The sequence below is a fragment of the Octopus sinensis genome, linkage group LG18 (genome assembly GCF_006345805.1).
Source record: "Octopus sinensis linkage group LG18, ASM634580v1, whole genome shotgun sequence".
Lineage (NCBI taxonomy): Eukaryota > Metazoa > Mollusca > Cephalopoda > Octopoda > Octopodidae > Octopus > Octopus sinensis.
In genome coordinates, this window is record NC_043014.1 from 31,767,820 (window position 1) to 31,787,569 (window position 19,750).

The window sequence follows — 19,750 nt, forward strand, 5'->3', positions numbered from 1 at the left end:
AAAATCGATTTTATTCTTCTCACAAACATCAACTCTGTGGGTGACTTTTCTGAATTTGTACTTGGATTGGGGGTTACTCTATATACCCTTAAGAATTTTGTTAGTGCTTCATTGTTACTTAATTTGTTCCTAGCTTTTCTTAATGCACTTTTGAACATGTCCATGAATCTTTCTACCTGCTCATTTGACATCGGGTGGTAGGGTGGAGTGAAAATATGCATTATTAAGTGCATTTTACAGTTGAATTCATACTCCAAGAATTGTGTTCCATTATCAGAAACTATTATGTCTGGAACACCGTATTGTGCATACAGGAATTTTATAGTTGTCTTAGCAATTGGTTTATTGCACCTGCATGCCTCTGGCCACTTTGTACAGCTGTCTACCATGATTAGATAGTAAGCACCATTCACCAGTCCAGCACAGTCAATATGTAACCTAATCCATGAGTTCTCAATCTCCAGCCATGATTGATATTTTACCAGCGGGACTTTGGCTGTGTGCATGCAACTTTGACAAGTTCTCACAAAAGTTTTGATATCTTGGTCCATAGTTGGCCAATAGATGTAACTTCTCATCAGAGCTTTCATCCTTGACATTCCTGGGTGTCTGCTGTGGAATTGCTGCAACAAACATTTCTGTAATGTAGTCGGTACTACAACTCTTTAGACATACATCAGAATATCATCACTTATTGAGAAACTACTTGAATTTGTATTTTCATTCTGCTTATTTTTTAAAGCTTCTTTCATTTTTGTAATATCTCATTGTATACAGATTTCATTCTTATATCTTGTGCAGTCTCTGGCTGTTCTTGGATAACATTAGCCATAATACTTTTTATTTCAATTTCTGCCTGCAGTGTGGCTATCATGGTAAATTCTAGTGGTTCCATATTTTTGACAGTCCACATGACAGTCTGCATGACCAATTTTTTTTCTTTTTGAAGGAATATACTACATTTTGAAATTGTAATTTAGTAATATTATACCTCAATGTTATAGTCGGTTCACTGTATGGGTGGGTAACCCTTTCTTTGACCCATAAATTGATATCAATGGTTGATGATCTGTTTGTAACAGAAAAATTTTTTCACAGCAAAGATAATCGATAGGGCTTCTTTTTCTATCAGACTGTATTTTTTCTCTGCCGCTATCAGTAAGTGCAAAACAGGATTCACTGGTTTCGTACTTCCATCTTTATACACGTGTAGCAAAGCTGCTCCTGTTCCATTCTCCAAAGTATCAGATGCTACAGCAATTCTGCAATTAGAATTTGTTTTTATTTCTTCAAACACGTTTTGGCATTTAACCAACCAATTCCACTTTACTTCCTTTTTTAATAAGTCATTCAATGGAGCTCTTAATTTGTGCACATTAGGAATATAGTTTTGGTTGTAGTTTGCCAACCCAAGAAATGCTTGTAATGTTGGTATATTTGTTAGAGCAGGCATATTCTTTATTGCCTCTGTCCTTGATGGGATAGGACGTCTACTATTTTAATCATTTATTTGCCCTAACTACCTAGTTTAAGGCAAAAAGAATTTGCATTTTTCTTCACTCGAAGTGAACCTGTACTCTTTAATTTTTATGAACACAGGTTTTATATACTCCACATGCTGTTCACATGAATTATTCTTTGTCAATATATCATCCAAATAAGGGATTGCAAATTCACAATCAGATAACATAGCGTCCATGATTTGCTGAAATATTGCTGGTGCAACCTTTAATCCAAAAGGTAACCAGGTATATCTGTACAATCCTCTATGTGTATTTATTGTCAGATACTTTGAGCATTTGTCATTCACTTTAATCTATGAATAAGCATCAGACAGATCCAATTTTGAGAAAATTTTTACACCATTTAATTTTGCAAAATAATGTCCCCTGGAGTTGGAAGTGGATGATGGCATGACTTTAAGCAGTTGTTGAATCCTGTAGAGAAATCGGCACACAGCCTAATCTTTTTTTAATGCGCACCATGGTTACCGCCCACTAAGAGCTATCCACCTTTTTGATGATTCCAGTCTTTTCCAGTCTGTCCATCTCTTCATTTACAATTTCAATTGCCGTGAACGGCACTTTTCTGCTAGATTTAACTAAAGGCACAGTGTTTTCACTTACTTGAAAGCAGGCTTCAGTCTCTCTACATAGACTTAAATCCTCTGATAACACTTACAGGAACATTTTTTCCAATTTTTAACTTCAGTTCTTCCGAAGACTTATTTGTAATGCGACAATCATTTATGTTATTGCAGTAAAGAGTTATGGGGAGGTGCCATAAATCGAATAGTTCTAACCAATCTGTGCCAAACAGATTGATTGTATTATCCACAATGAATAATTTTGCTTCATGTGTCTCTCTTCAAAATGTGACGTTGATATGTGTTTCGCCCATGAAATGTAATTTATTGCCTGTTACACCATGCACTGTTTATGCTGTTTTATGTAACCTCGGTTTCCTGATTTTTCTCAATGTATCCATATTTATGATTGAAATATCGCTACCCATATCCAACTGTAGTTTAATATTTGCACCATTTATTTTTACGTGTATGAATTTTCTTGTTTTTGTGTTGCTTTCATTTTCTGCTGAAAATAGCTTAGAACTTTTTGTGTTTGACCCTTGTAATTTTGTCCTGCAGTGTGAGCTCTTGTGACCAAGTTTCTATAGCATTTTTGGTTTTTAAATGGACACTCTTTTCTGAAGTGTAGGCCTCAACATCCATAACATGAGATTGGGACCTGGCACTCTTTTGTGGTTGTACTTCTGAGTCAACACATCTTTATTTTTGCTGAATCTTTCTCCTGAATTTTTTTCACATTGTACATCAAGTTTACCATTGTTTGACATTCATCTGCAATGGTCTGTAGGGTTAAGTCTTGGTTTGCTTGCTCCATTTTTGAGAGAGGCCTTGCCTGAATTTCTCTATTTCCAGTTGCTGTAAAGCCTTGAATGAAGATAAGGAATTTAAACATATCCTGAGTGAGTTCCTGAAGTTTAACGTTTTCACACATACAGTTGACTACTTCAGCATATGTAATAAAGTCATCATCGTCATTTTTTGTTAAGTTCCAACATTCCATTTGAGTATTAAATAACGAACTTTTGTCACAAAAGATCTTTGATAGTAATTCAATAATTCCTTGGAAACCAATCTCACTCGATTTTTGGGGCAATATAAAGTTACAGTAGCATCTATGCTCGGCCGGAGCTGCCTTGTGTAGTAATAGCCTCACATTCTCCTCATCTGACAATGACTTGCAATCCTTGTTAAACATTTCCTCATACCTTCTATAATACACAGGAAACATAATATCCTCCTCTGGATTATAAGTGAATTCATAAATAGAGTTGCCACGCTGTCTGGTGTAAATGAACTTACCAAATTTTCGGATTACCTGGACTGTAACTCAATGAACTGTTGTTGTTGTTGTTGTTGTAATATTTGCTTCTGCAACTCCTGTAGTTGTTTCTGTTGCTTCTCTTGAAGCTGTATTACTGCAGCTAAATAGGTTCTCCATAATTTAATAATTTGTATGATGCACAAATTGTCAAATAATCTACATGAGCTTTGAAAAATCCTGGTTGCCACATGTTATATCCTTCATTATCATCATCATCATCATCATCGTTTAATGTCTGCTTTCCATGCTGGCATGTGTTGGACAGTTTGACTGAGGAATGGTGAGCCAGAGGCTGCACCAGGCTCAATCTGGTCTGGCGAAGTTTCTACAGCTGGATGCTGCACTTCCTAATGCCAATCACTCTAAGAGTGTAGTGGGTGCTTTTTACGTGCCACTGGCATGAGGGCCAGTCAGGTGGTTCTGGCAATAACCACACTCATGCTCAAAAGGTGTTTTACATGCTACCTGCATGGGAGCCAATCCTTACGCCTCCTATATCATAGTATGGTTGATATTATTGGTGATAGATAAAGAATACACTGTAACAGTGTTATAACAATACAAAATAGAAACAAGGGCAGTAACAAACACATAACGAACCAACGATCAATATTTCCAACACACTAACTCAAATTGTAAACTGTACCTGGACCTGGACTTCAAAGACCAAACTATGAACTGCTGACTACATCAGACCACTACTATTTATATGAAGTGGTCCAGTCTATTCTCATCATAGGGTGTCATACTCTTGCCACAACACATATATTGTTATTGTTATTATTGTTATTATTATTATTATTATTATTATTATCATTCAGTAGTTTTATTTTTATAGCGTGCTTTCACTTCACTACCGAGCGCAGCTCTGTGTGCCTTGGGTATGTGCTGTGATTTGTTGTGATGCTCTGATGGTTATTGTATGGAAAGTGTTCTGCGTAGGATGTGTGCAGTGCCTAGTAGTGCAATTTTCTGTATGTTATATGTGTTTGTAAGTCCTGGTGTTTTTGTTATGTATTTGTCTGAATATTTTTTTATCATGCCTAATGCACCTACTATGATAGGAATTGTTTCTGTTTTCAGATTCCACATTCTAGTTACCTCTATTTCCAGGTCTTTGTATTTTGAGAGTTTCTCCATTTCTTTTAGAGACACGTTGTCATCTGCCGGTATTGATACATCAATTAGAAAGCATTTTTTTTCTTCATGATCTCTGACAACTATATCTGGTCTGTTGGCCTTAATTTCTCTATCTGTGTGTATCGGCATATCCCAGAGTATGGTTGCTTTCTCGTTTTCTGTGACCTTTTCTGGTGTGTACCTATACCATCTTTTTTCTGTTGTTATTCCATAATGTTGGCATAGCTTCCAATGTATGTAGGTTCCAACTCTGTCATGTCTGTGAATATATTCCTTCTTAGCCAGGACTGGGCAGCTAGAGATAATATGATTTATTGTTTCTTGTCCATCTCCACATATTCTGCAGTTACTTGTAATATTTCTTTTCATTACATGTTTTTGGTAATTTCTGGTGGGGAGGCTTTGGTCTTGTGCTGCAATTAAAAATCCCTCTGTTTCTGCTTTGAGTCCTGAGCTTCTCAACCATTGCTGGGATTTTTCTTTGTCTATTTCTTTTGCGTTTAGTTTAGTGCAGTATTTACCATGAAGGGGCTTTTCTTGCCATCGTTTTATCATGGTTCGTTGCTGTTCTATTTTTAGTTTGGATTTCATTTGTTTTATAGCTTTTGTTGTTCTTCATCTTCTTCTTCTTCTTCTTCATGTTTATAGGTGGTATGATTTCTTGTTTGTATTTGTCAGCTTCCTTAAATACTGAGAACAGTTTTTTGTTTTGCTCGTGTTTTGCTGCTATCTGGATCAGTTTTCCTTCCTTCTGAAGTAGATATTTTTGCAGTCCTATGGTGGTTATTTTATAGTAGTTTTCCAGCTGTATAAGGCCTCTACCACCTTCTATACGTTGTATATATAGTCTTTCTATGTCAGATTTTGGGTGATGCATCCTAGATCCTGTCATTATTTTTCTTGTTTTCCTATCTATTTTGGACAGTTCATTTCGTGTCCAGTTAAGGATATTGTAGCTGTAACTTATAACTGGGACAGCTAAAGTGTTGATACCTATTATCTTGTTTTTAGCATTGAGCTCTGTTTTTAGTATTGATCTAACTCGTCTATAATATTCTTTTTTTATTTTCTCTTTCATGTGTGTGTTGTGTCTTATCTAGTTCATGGATTCCTAAGTATTTGTAAGTTTGGCTTTGGTCTAATTCTTTTATTTCATTGGTTTTATCTAGTGTGATGTTGTTACTCTTAACTAGTTTTCCTCTTTTCATGGTTACTTTGGCGCATTTTTCTAATCCAAATTTCATATCTATTTCTTTGGTAAATCCATGAACTGTCTTTAATAGTGTTTCCAGCTGTTTGTCATTTGCAGCGTATAGTTTAGGTCATCCATATATAAAAGGTGGCTGATCGTTTTGCCGTAACATTTATATCCGCATCCAGTTCTATTTAGCATATCAGATAGAGGTGACAGTGCCAAGCAGAAAAGGAGTGGAGAGAGCGTGTCTCCTGGAATATTCCTCTTCTAATGGGGATGTCTTTGGTTTTCATGAGTCCCTCTTTTGTTTGGAGGTGTAGGACTGTTTGCCATTTATTCATAGAGTGCTCTATGAATTTGATGATGTGTTGGTGCTACTTGTTAATGGCTAGTGTTTCGAGGATCCATGTGTGGGGGATGCTATCAAACGCATTTTTGTAGTCAATCCAGGCCATACTGAGGCCTTTCTTCTTTCTGTGGCTGTCTTCAGTTATGGCTTTATTAATCATTAGTTGATCTTTACAGCCATATGAGCCTTTGCGGCATCCTTTCTGCTCTTCTGGGAACAGTTTGTTTTCGTCCAGGTGCTTGTTCAGCCTTTGCGATATCACTGCAGTAAATGCCTTGAACATAGTAGGGAGGCAGGTTATTGGTCTGTAGTTTTCTGGTTTTGCTGTTTCATTTGATTTGGGAATTAAGATGGTTTTCCCCTTTGTGAGCCATTCAGGCATTGTCTCTGGCTCTACTAGTATGCTGTTAAAGTTTTCAGCCAGCTTTTTGTGCATTCCTTATTATTATTATTGTTATTATTATTATTATTATTATTATTATTATTATTATTATTATCATCATCATCATCATCATCATCATCATCATCATTATTATTATTATTATAATTATTGAGTGAGAGAGCATGTTCATGCCATCAAAGTGACACTGGGGTAAAATATACGAAGCCCAATATACCCATCATGACTACCCGTTTGATAAGGGTACACCAGGCACATGCATCACAACCATATGTGCGCGACATGGTGATCTCATAAAAAGATAAACAGCACATGACCTTGCAGGTGGGGCCCAGTTACAATTTTCTTCAGGTTGAGTAGCCCATCCCGCTCAAAAGGTCCCTGAATAAGGGTTGTTTAAGGATGTTGAAAGAACCACCCATGTTTCCAGAGGTGAATTATTCAAACCCCAAAGAATCCCTCTCAACACATGGCTATGATGCTCCCCCACTACTTCTGCTCGTGATCAGAGATGCACATGTCGTCAGCCACTAAGGGACATGCTCAACTGGTTAAAGTCAAACAACTGACAAGCAAATCTATGGTATTGAGCAGAATATTTGCTGTAGCCCATCTTTTATACCAAGACAAAACAATGTACATGATAACACTTCCAATCAGTTAAGATCAGAAGCCTATTATTATTATTATTATTATTATTATTCAGTAGTTTTATTTTTATAGCGTGCTTTCACTTCACTACCGAGCGCAGCTCTGTGTGCCTTGGGTATGTGCTGTGATTTGTTGTGATGCTCTGATAGTTATTGTATGGAAAGTGTTCTGCGTAGGATGTGTGCAGTGCTAGTAGTGCAATTTTCTGTATGTTATATGTGTTTGTAAGTCCTGGTGTGTTTTGTTATGTATTTGTCTGAATTTTTTTTAATCATGCCTAATGATAGGAATTGTTTCTGTTTTCAGATTCCACATTCTAGTTGCCTCTATTTCCAGGTCTTTGTATTTTGAGAGTTTCTCCATTTCTTTTAGAGACACGTTGTCATCTGCCGGTATTGATACATCAATTAGAAAGCATTTTTTTTCTTCATGATCTCTGACAACTATATCTGGTCTGTTGACCTTAATTTCTCTATCTGTGTGTATCGGCATATCCCAGAGTATGGTTGCTTTCTCGTTTTCTGTGACCTTTTCTGGTGTGTGCCTATACCATCTTTTTTCTGTTATTATTATTATTATTATTATTATGATACTGTGAACTGAAGGAATCGTTAGTGTACTTGACAAAATGCTTTCACCCATTGCTATATTCTGAGTTCAAATTCCGCCGAGGTTGACTTCGCCTTTCATCTTTTCGGGGTCGATAAAACAAGTACCAGTTGAACACAGGGATCGATCCAATTGGCTCATCCCCTTCCCCAAAATTTCTGCCCTTGTGGCAAAATTTGAAACCATCATCATCATCATCATCATCATCATCATTATTATTATTTTATTTATTTATTTTTGTCTTTTTTCACCACTATCATCAATGCACTCCAGATACCACCATTAACATGACCACTACCATCACCACCACTACCACCACCATCATCACCGCTATCCACCACCACCACCACCACCACCACTATAATCAATTTTGTTATGATTATATTATCTATCTATTTGCTCTCCTTTTAGCTAATTCTAATCAATTTTCTCCATACTCTCCATTATATTTCTCTTCCAGCCCAACTTATCAATAACAGCAACAACAACAATAACAGCAGCTACAATTAATCTTCCTTTCACTTTCTTCGAAGTCAATCTCTCTCTCTCTTTCTCTCCCTCTCTCTCTCTTTCTCTCTCTCTCTCTTTCTCTCCCCCTCTCTCTCTTTCTCTCCCTCTCTCTCTCTTTCTCACCCTTCCTCCCTCTCCCACTCTCTCCCTCTCTCTCTCTCTTTCTCTCCCCATCTCTCTCTCTTTCTCTCCCCATCTCTCTCTCTTTCTCTCCCCATCTCTCTCTCTTTCTCTCCATTCTATGTATTCCTCATCTGACTATCCCTATTTTGCATATTAATATCTCTCCTGCAATTCCTCTTGCTTATCCTAACATACAGGCACACACACACAACACAAACACACCATACACACACACCACACACATACACTCACTCACTAATGCACACTCAACACCACCGTATATACTATACTAAATATATATACTATCTAAATATGTGTTATATATATATATATATATATATATAATATAGATCACATATAATATTTAAATTTTATATATGTATATATATAGATGTATATATTTATATACACCACAGCACACCACACACATATATATTACTACATACATACATACATGCATGCATACCTACATACATACATACATATATATATATTATATATATATATATATATATATATATATATTACTACGTTTCTTCATACATTGTTACGAAAATTTAACCTTTTAGGCTACTTTCAAGCCTTCGCCATAACTTGATTTATCTTTCTATCTCTCTCTCTACAAAATTTAACCTTAGGCCAGGCTACCTCAAGCCGTAATATCTCTTCCCATCTCTTCCCATCTCTTCCCATCTCTTCCATCTTTCAGCCATTGGCGGTCTTTTTCCCTCCTCTCACCATTACGATTCTATAATTTAAATTCCCAATTCAATTTCAACTCCCGTTCGATGTCCGCAGCAAGTTCTTAAAAATTTATCTTACTATTTTATTCGTTGTTACTACGTTTCTTCATACATTGTTACGAAAATTTAACCTTTTAGGCTACTTTCAAGCCTTCGCCATAACTTGATTTATCTTCTATCTCTCTCTCTACAAAATTTAACCTTAGCCAGGCTACCTCAAGCCGTAATCCTATCTCTTCCCATCTCTTCCCATCTCTTCCCATCTTTCAGCCATTGGCGGTCTTTTTTCCTCCTCTCACCATACGATCTATAATTTAAATCCCAATTCAATTTCAACTCCCGTTCGATGTCCGCAGCAAGTTCTTAAAAATTTTATTTACTATTTTATTCGTTGTTACTACGTTTTTTCATACATTGTTACGAAAATTTAACCTTTTAGGTACTTTCAAGCCTTCGCCATAACTTGATTTATCTTTCTATCTCTCTCTCTACAAAATTTAACCTAGGCCAGGCTACCTCAAGCCGTAATCCTATCTCTTCCCATCTCTTCCATCTCTTCCCATCTTTCAGCCATTGGCGGTGCGCCCGCCCCCCACCCCCCCACCACCAATACCGATGAACACTGTTCTCACCCCACCACCAATACCGGTGAACACTGTTCCTCACCCCCCACCACCAATACCAGTATACCCTGTCCTCACCATCTACACCGGATACCCTTACTCATCTACACCGGGTACGCCCTACTCCCCTCCTCCCCTCCCCCCCACTACCACCCCCTTCTCCTCATATGCTTTCACTGTAAAAGACAAGCTGCTAGCGCCATAGCTCATCAACTGCCCACCGATCTTATGCTTCCTCCTGACACTGCCTCATTCCGACTATCCCTTTAGCACCCTCCCGCCTCGTAATATCCTATGTTTTTATTTCTTAGAACTACACCAACCCTTCCTGCCATCGTTCCTCCTTACCCCAACCTTCCCCACTGGTTGCTCCCCTATATACCCGCCTCAACTGGACCCCCCCTCTCCCCAACTCAACTCTCGAATATCTGTATTCTTTCCTCTATCTAATAACGTTACTCAGTGACGATAACGAATGTCTTTATTTCTTAGGAACCTACACCAACCCTTCCTGCCATCGTTCCTCCTTCCTCACCCAACCTCCCCCACTGGTTGCCCTCCTATATTACCCGCCTCAACTGGACCTCCCCTCCCCAACTCAACTCTAGAATATCTGTATTTCTTTCCTCTACCTAATTACGTTACTCAGTGATGATAAATGCGTGACTACAAGACGGACCCGGCTGCTTTCTGCTGCAGCATTCCACATACCCCCTACTCATTCTAAGTACCCCGGATCCCCAAAGTACCCTGGATCCCCAAAGTACCCACCCCGGACCTCGTTGCCCATGTGCCGCTGACACGTTAAAATGCTCGAACCGATTGTGACGATGCCGGACCCTCCGGCCCTTGTGCAGGTGGCACGTAAAAAGCACCCAATCCACTCACGGAGTGGTTGGCGTTAGGAAGGGCATCCAGCCGTAGAAACTCTGCCAGATTCAGACTGGAGCCTGGTGCGGCCCCTGGCTTCCCAGACCCGGTCAAACCGTCCAACCCGTGCTAGCGCGGAAAGCGGACGTTAAACGATGATGATGATGATGATGATATACATACAGTAACAAACTGAGGAAAAGAAATCCTTCAAAGGGGTGTGTTAAACATCCAATTCACTGATACGTCAGTTAGATACCATATATACATACACAGGGAGGCATATACATAGAAACGTATACATAGAAACATATCCATACATACACATCACTATATTTCTCTCACTCTGTCTTTTTTTACTTTACCCTTCTCTCTGTCTCTATCTTTCCCTTCTTTTCCCCACTCTCCCCCCCTCTCTGTTTCCATTCACTACCTTTCTTTCCTGTTCACTCCATCAGTTTTTATATACTTTCTCTTTCACTTTCACTAACACTTCTCTCTCACAATCCTTTAACTCTCTCTCTTTCTCTCTCTCTCTTTTCTTTGTACTGCTTATCTCATTCTCACTCTCCTCTATTTCTATAACTCTCATTGTCCCTCTTGCTTCTCTTCTGCTATCTTTCATTCTCTCTCATTCTCTCTCATTCTCTCTCTCTCCCCCCTATCTCTTTCTCTTTCTCTTTATCCATATTTCATTTATCTAGACATCTTATTAATCCCCCATTCTCACCCCCCCATCCTCACTGAACCTCTCATCAATCTGAAGAAAGTCTTAATTGTTCTCTTCAAGAAATTAAATGAGTTGATTAGAGTCATGTTGGCATGTCAGCTGAACATGTGTTTAATGTACTGTGTATGTGTACATATATATGTATGTGTGTGTGTGTGTGTGTGTGTGTGTGTGTTGTGTGTGTGATTGTGTGTGTGACTGTGTTTGCACAAGCAGAAGTGCATTTGGATTCACAAATGGCAGATATTAGTACTCAAATACATCAAGAGGAGTTCATATGTGTATATATATATAACACGTATGTATGTAATGTATATATAAATATATATATATATATATATATACACACACACACATATATATGCATATATACACACATATATATATATACATACATATGTGTGTGTGTGATTGTATATATATATAAAAATGTTTTAAGTATTTCTTGAAACCAAAACAATGCAGGTAAAAGAAACTGAGTTACAAGTAGTGCTGTAATGAAGAAATGATGCTAGTATGTTCTGCTGGATGTGTAATATCAGTGTGCATACTCGACAGAGAGAAAAGTTGGACATAGGAAGCATCAGATGTGGTGTGCAAGAGAGAAGACTGCACTGGTATTGTCATGTATTGCATATGGATGAGGACAGCGGTGTGAAAAAGTGTTACACCCTAACAGTGGAAGGAACCAGTGGAAGAAGTAGACCCAGGAAGACCTGGGATGAGGTGGTGAAGCATGACCTTCAAACATTCGGCCTCAGTGGCAATGACAAGTGACTGATACCTTTGGAGATATGTTGTGCTTGAGAAGATCCGGCAAGCCAAGTGAGGCCATAACCATGGACTATGCCAGTGTTGCATATCTGGCCCATTTAAGAGTACCCTTCAATCATTGGGCAATATGCCATGCTTGAGAAAACCTGTTGAGCCAAGTGAAATCATTGTCGTGGCCAGTGCCAGTACCGTCTGACTGACACCCATGCTGGTGGCATGTAAAATGTACCATTCAAGCGTGGTCACTGCCGGTGCCACAACACTGGCTCCCGTGCAGGTGGAATGTAAAAAGCACCATATGTGCATGGTTGATGCCAGTGCCACCAGACTGGTCCCATGTAAAAAAGCACCATTTGAACGTAGTTGTTGCTACTGCTGTCTGACTGGCTCCCATACTGGTGGCATGTAAAAAGCACCCACTACACTCTTGGAGTGGTTGCCATCAAGAAGGGAATCCAGCTGTAGAAACCTTGCCAGATCATATTGGAGCCTGGTGCAACCTCCTGGCTTGCCAGTCCTCAATCAAACTGTCCAGCCCATGCCAGCATGGAAAGTGGACGTTAAACGATGATGATGATGATGATGATGATGATGATGATGATGATGATGATGATGATGATGATGATGATGATGATGATGATGATAATGATGATGATGATGATGATAATAATATATATATATATATATATATATATAATAGATGTCTTTTAGTTTCTGTCTACCAAATCCACTCACAAGTATTTGGTTTGTTTGGAGATATAGTAAAAGACACTTGCTCAAGATGCCACCAAGTGGAACTGTACCTAGGTCCATGTGACTGTAAAGCAAACTTCTTACCATACAGCCTCGCCTATGCTATATATATATATATATATATGTATACATTGCACACACACACACATACACACTCACTCACAAACACACGCACACACACACACACATACACACACACACACACACACACACGTGCACACAAAGGCACTGAGCTGTGAGCTGGCAGAATCATTAGTATGACAGGCAAAATGCTTGGTGGCAGTTTGTTTGTCTTTATGTTCTGAGTTCAAATTCCGTCGAGGTCAGCTTTACTTTTCATACTTTTGTGGATGATAACAAAAGTACCAGTTGAGCAAACCTACACACACATATACACGTACACACACACTAAGCAAAATGCTGCATCATTCTCCAAGTTAGATCTTGGGTTCTAGAAGTGATTCATAAAGAATAATCAGTTAATCTATTAATCTTCATGAACAAATGAACAATTCAGATACTGATCGATTTTTTTCTTTATATTATTTTATCAAATTATATTTTTTCAAACGGCTGTCTTAGTTTTCAACACAACATCAGTTCTTTTAATCACTGATATTTTATCAAACTCATAAACTCAAGCAGAGATTCACTCACATATTCATACACATGTAGATCCGTAGCACAGTTTCTGTTTAAATAAATTCGACTCATTGTGCTAACAAGGCATTAGGGAAATTTAGGGTTTGATAGAAGATGCTCTCCCAATGTTTTATCAGTGGGATCAGACTTGAGACTGAAAGTATGAAGATTGAACTTCTTTATATTTCAGCCATACCTATGCCTAAACACACACATACACACACACAAACACAAATGCAAACACACACACATGCACACGCATGCACACATGCATGCGCTCATACACACATTGAGGAGAATAAAGACAATAAAATGGATAGTATGTGTAATAGAGATGTATGTGTAAATAAAAGTGAGACAATATGGAAAATGCTTAACAGAAAAGGACAAATAGACTTGGAATCCTCTCTTCAGCTGTAGGATCCAGAAACATTTTCATTTCCATTCTTCCTTTTCTAGGAACAACATACAAATAAGCACAAACACACACACACACACACGTGCACACACACACACACATGCACACACATACACACTAAAGAGTAGGGAAGTTGACTATCAACACTTTTTCTTTGTAAGTTTCCCGAAGAATTAGTCCTAACACTGAAATATTGAAATACCAGAGAATAGTTCTAACTATCGACCTGTAATTTTTATGTGCCACCAGCATGGCAGAATTCAAACTCAAAACCTAACAGCAGATTAAATACCGCTAAGCATTTCACCCAGAATGCTAATGATTCTGCCAGCTTGCCACCTTAATATAATATAATATAATATAATGTAATAAATGTGAATGTCAGTGTGTCAGTGTGTCACACTTTTTCAACTTTACTCCTAGAGGCTGTAGCCCAACATATCATACCATTTTGGAATCAGGCTGACTCCGTGAGTAAATTAAAAACATTCTGGGCTGAATCTGGACTTGCAATCCTGAAATTTTGGATTCCTATACTTTCATTACTGCGATTGTTTTCACTGATTTTTTTTTACATGATTTTTTGCGATGAATATGATCATCATTGGGATATAACTCTGGAGGAAGCAATTGCATCAAATTCTCCAAAACAAGTCAGAGATCTGTTTGGAGATCTTCCCATTCAGGGTCAATTCAGGACAGTGCAGCTTTTAAGCTAGTATATAAATATATATATATATGTATACACACACATGCACATGTATATAATATATATAATAGGTATATATATATGTATATCTATATATATATGTGTGTGTGTGTGTGTGTGTGTGTATATGTATATATATACATACACACTTAGTTGTTAGGGTATTTGGCTCATAATCATAAGGTCATGAGTTCAATTCCCAGCGACGCATTGTGTCCTTGAGCAAGACACTTTATTTTGCTTTGCTCCAGTCCACTCACCTACCAAAAATGAGTAGCATCTGTATTTCAAAGGACAGCCTTGTCACACTTTGTCTCACACTGAATCTCCCTGAGAACTACATTAAGAGTACCTGTGTCTGTGAGTGCTCAGCCACTTGTACATTAATTTCATGAGTAAGTTGCTCTATTGATCATATCAGCTGGGACCCTCATCATAATACCTGAAGGAGTGTTCCTATATATGTATATATATACATATATATATACATATATATATACACACACTTATATATGTATGTGTATATATATATGTATATGTATGTATATGTATGTTTATAAATATATATATTCATATATATGTATATGCGGATGCATATATATATAAATACATAAATATGTCTATATGTGTGTATATAAATATATATGCATACACAGATATATCTATATATCTACACATATATATACATATACATATACATATATTTTAGTGTAAATATATATATATATGTGTGTGTGTACAAATATGTATATACATCATAATCATCATCCTCTTCATCAGTGGTTTTCCCATGCTTGCAGGGATGCACGAGTAGAATAAAATTAATTTTGGCTGATTTCCTATAGTCTGATTTTCTTCCTTTCTGCAACCTTTAAGTGTTTCTTAGTAAAGCAATATTTTTCTTACTCCCTCAATATAAAGAACAGCACAATGATTGAGCATGTTTCCATGGAATATTGTGAATGAATTTCATTGCTCATGTGACAACAATGTCGATTTACATTTAGTGCATGATGTCAAGACAAGGAAACAAGAACACACACGTACATCCATTCTCATATATACATGCAAATATGAGGGTAGCGGGGGAAAAGTCCATTGGCTGACTATGAAGGTGAGAGGCAAGCACTGTGAAGTCTTGCATGCATTGATTACGACCGTTCTTATTAATAACCCTTAACCATACGGTTGGGAAACAAGCTTCTTACTACACAGCCACACCTGTATATATATATATATATATATATATATATCATCATCATCATCATCATCATCATATATATATATATATATATATACATACACACAAACACAAACACACACACACACACACACATTCTTTTATTCTTTTATCCCTTTACTTGTTTCAGTCATATGACCGTTGTCATGCTGGAGCACTGCCTTGAAGGGTTTAGTCTAAGAAATTAATCCCAGGACTATTATTTTAAGACTAGTACTTATTCTGTCAGTCTCCTTTGCTGAGCCACTAAGTTATGGTGACTTAAACACACCAATGCCGGTTGTCAGGTGGTGATGCGGAGAGGGGACAAACACAGGCACAAAGGCACACACACATAGAGATATGTACATATGTATATATAATGAGCTTCTTTCCATTTCTGCCTACCAAATCCACTCAAAAGGCTTTGGTCAGCCCGAGGCTATAGTAAAAGACATTTGTCCAGTGTATCATACAGTGGGACTGAACCCGGAACCATGTGCTTGGGGAGCAAGCTTCTTACTACACAGCCATGCCTGTACCTAATGTATGTGTGTGTGTGTGTGTGTGTGTGTGTGTGTGTGTGTGTGTGTGTGTGTGTGTGTGTGTGGTGTGTATGTGTGCGTGTGTGTGTGTGTGTCTTTGCATTTGTGTTTGTACCCCACCACTGCTTGACAGCTGGTGTTGGCTTGTTTACATCCTTATAACTTAGCAGTTTGGCTAAAGAAACTGATAGAATAAGTACCTGGCTTAAAAAAACAAAACATAATTAAGTACTAGGGTTAATTCATTCCACTAAAACTTCTTCTTATTTGACTGAAACAAATAAAAAAATTAAAGATAAAAGATATTTTTTTCTGTCATCTAGTGTAAAAGTTTTTCTAAGTTGTTCAGGAATGTAAATGGTATATGTATGATAAAAGTTTTGGGGCCACAGATATACACTGATATCCAGATAAGAGTGGATTCAATTTTTAAAACCAAATGGTGAAAGCTATGGATATGTTTTGGTTTCATTAGAGTTCTTCAACATTGCACTGTCTAGTCAGCTGGCAAAGCTACCAGTGATCAATATATATAGAGAAACAGAAATAATTCCTGATCATGGCTATCTACAATGTGCTTAAAGGAAAATACCTGAGGGCAGTGTTCTGTATATTAAATGTACATAAAGAAGGGTTTTACGTATGTAATATAATGAGTTGAATATACATACATCTATATATATACACATACAACTATATATATGGCATACAGTTATGTGTCTCTGTGAGTGTTTATGAGTGTGGATATGTGTGTGTCTGTGTATGCATGCATGTACATAGATAGATAGACCAACCAGTAGAAATGTATGTAAGGTGTTAAATGGCCTTGCACAGCATTGGGTCTTATTGAGTATAATCATCTTATGATGGTTGTGAGATGACACTGATGGTTGTAGTGGATAGAATATTAAAAGAGGGGCTGGGGCATGTATAAGAGTGGGAAGAAGGTAGACTGTTTGGAAAAAAAAGCTGCCATTCTAGGTATGAGTGTGTGTATATTTGTGTGTACAGGGGCAGAAGGGCAACAGTAGAATATTTTCATTATGTTTGACATGAAATCTAATAACATTTGGAAGGAAAAAGATATCTGTAAAGATTATGTATATATAAAATTAGCATATGCACACACATATGTATGCTTACTTGTACATTCATATATATAATACTAATAGAACACTCCTCCCATGTGACGAGTGGTACGTGCTAGTCATTACAAATACTGTGATGTAGGAAGTCAAGCAGTCGAAAATTGGTGAAGTCGGTCATAGAAAGTCATGTATTTACTTGTCTAACTATCTATACTGCTATACTGGGGTGGACGTTATAACAGTTTGATGATGGATTACAACAATGATGACAAGGAATTAAGAAACTTGTGAGGAATTAACATACTCACAAAGAGTTATGAAACTCACAAAAATCTTTTGTGAAAATTTTACTTTAACAAATCTTTATCTTGTAACTCAAGTTAACCATATGGAGGTCATTTCATTGGACAGAACTGCTGCCAACAACACTGGAATGTCTTTGATTATAGATATGCTCAATCTGAGCAAACTTTGGGCTAGATCAGTGGTTCTCAACCAGAGTCCATATGGTCCTTGGGGTCTATATAAGATTTTGATATTAAAATTTATGAGCAACAAATTGCTTAAATTCTACAATATACAAAATATATGGCTGGTCTATGGGGTTATCCAGGATTTCACGTCCATAAAGCGCTTAGCTTTACAGCTTTTCTTCAAACCCTAAACCCATTGGCCTATGACCTATCTAGAAAATGGCAGAGGAAAAGGCATCATTACTATGTCAACTACAAGGGATTATCTCCCTTTGACTGTTACCCATAATTAACATAATATATAAAAATTTCAAACTTTCAAATGGTTATGGGGATCCAGGAGAGTGAAATAGGAATCAAAGGAGTCTATAGGCAAAAAATGGATGAGAACCACTGGTCTAAATAGCGAGTACCTCTGCAAGAAAAGTGACTAATTGCTAAAAGTTGTCAATTGAAGAAAAGAAACCATTATCAGTGAAGAAAGACATTTGCCATTTAGCACAGATTTCAGTAAATAATGGAAAAATATAAGATGGCTGTTTGACTGAGAAAGATTGTTTCTCTAACAATTATTCCTCTCTTCCAGCTATTCACAGGCATCAGTTTTGCTCTATATGATATTTTATTGTCTTGTTGGGACACGATATTTCATTATACAACCATGATATACTATAAAGTATATTAAAGGTTTTTTTTTTGTAAGCCAATACCTTGTTCTAAGTGATGATATTTTATAGCCATGGTCAAAACATCTCCCTATGGATCCTGCCAGGAACCAGCAAAATCTTACCAACAATTGTCACAGCTTTGGTGAAGATTTATGGCCGGAGGTGGAGAAAGATCACCATTATCTATGATGTAAAGTTAAGCAGCATTCCGTTACCACCCTTATAAAAAAGAGGTGAACAAAGTTATTGTTGCTGATTTTGTTTAATCTCAGGTCAGTTCTGATCAAGCAGGCCTATAATCAAATCATTCCAGCCATGACCATTACGTCGTATTTTCAAGGATATATTATCCAATGTTGAGTGGTCACACTCAGTCTCCTTTGTTGGTCAAATGCTACAATGTTTAGTTTCACTGAGAGTCAAACTGATTAGTTTGACTCCATCATCTGTTGGCTCAGTACTATAACATGAAGCGGAGTACTATAACATGAAGTGGAGGCGCACTGGCCCAGTGGTTAGGGCCGCAGACTCGCAGTTGTAAGAATGCAATTTTGATTCTCAGACTGGGCATTGTGAATGTTTATTGAGCAAAAACACCTAAGCTCCACGAGGAGTTTGTTACTGTATATGTGTGTATATATATATATATATATATATGATGGGTTTCTTTCAGTTTCCATCTACCAAATCCACTCACCAGGCTTTGGTCAGCCCAAGGCTGTAGTAGAAGACATTTACCCAAGGTGCAACACAGTGGGACTGAACCTGGAACAACATAATTGAACAAGCAAGCTCCTTACCACACAGCCATGCCTGGAGTCAATTTACAATTGTGACGCCTACATCTAACCCTAGCAGACTCTTGCAAGCCGTTTATTGTTAGAGGAACATACAAAAGCCTATATTCAAATCTGAAAAATATCCAACTAATGTTATGTCTAATACTCTCTGTTAAGTACACTGGTAGCATTGAATTTTACTCTATCTGACAGATATTTATTGATCTGATTTATCCAGAACCAATCTCATCACTTTTTTCTTTTTTGACCTGCCTACTTCCTTTCTAGCAATGGTGTTTCACTTATTTACTTTATTATCGCAGCTGGGT

General features: G+C 37.4%; 1 long non-coding RNA gene across 1 annotated transcript; it reads left to right on the forward strand.

Moving 5' to 3' along the window:
• Positions 1 to 1,376: 1,376 nt before the first annotated feature.
• LOC118766868 lies at positions 1,377 to 19,254 on the forward strand. Its single transcript, XR_005002779.1, has 3 exons — positions 1,377 to 1,387; positions 17,656 to 17,665; positions 19,136 to 19,254. It is a non-coding gene; the product is annotated as an uncharacterized LOC118766868 (long non-coding RNA).
• Positions 19,255 to 19,750: the final 496 nt, after the last annotated feature.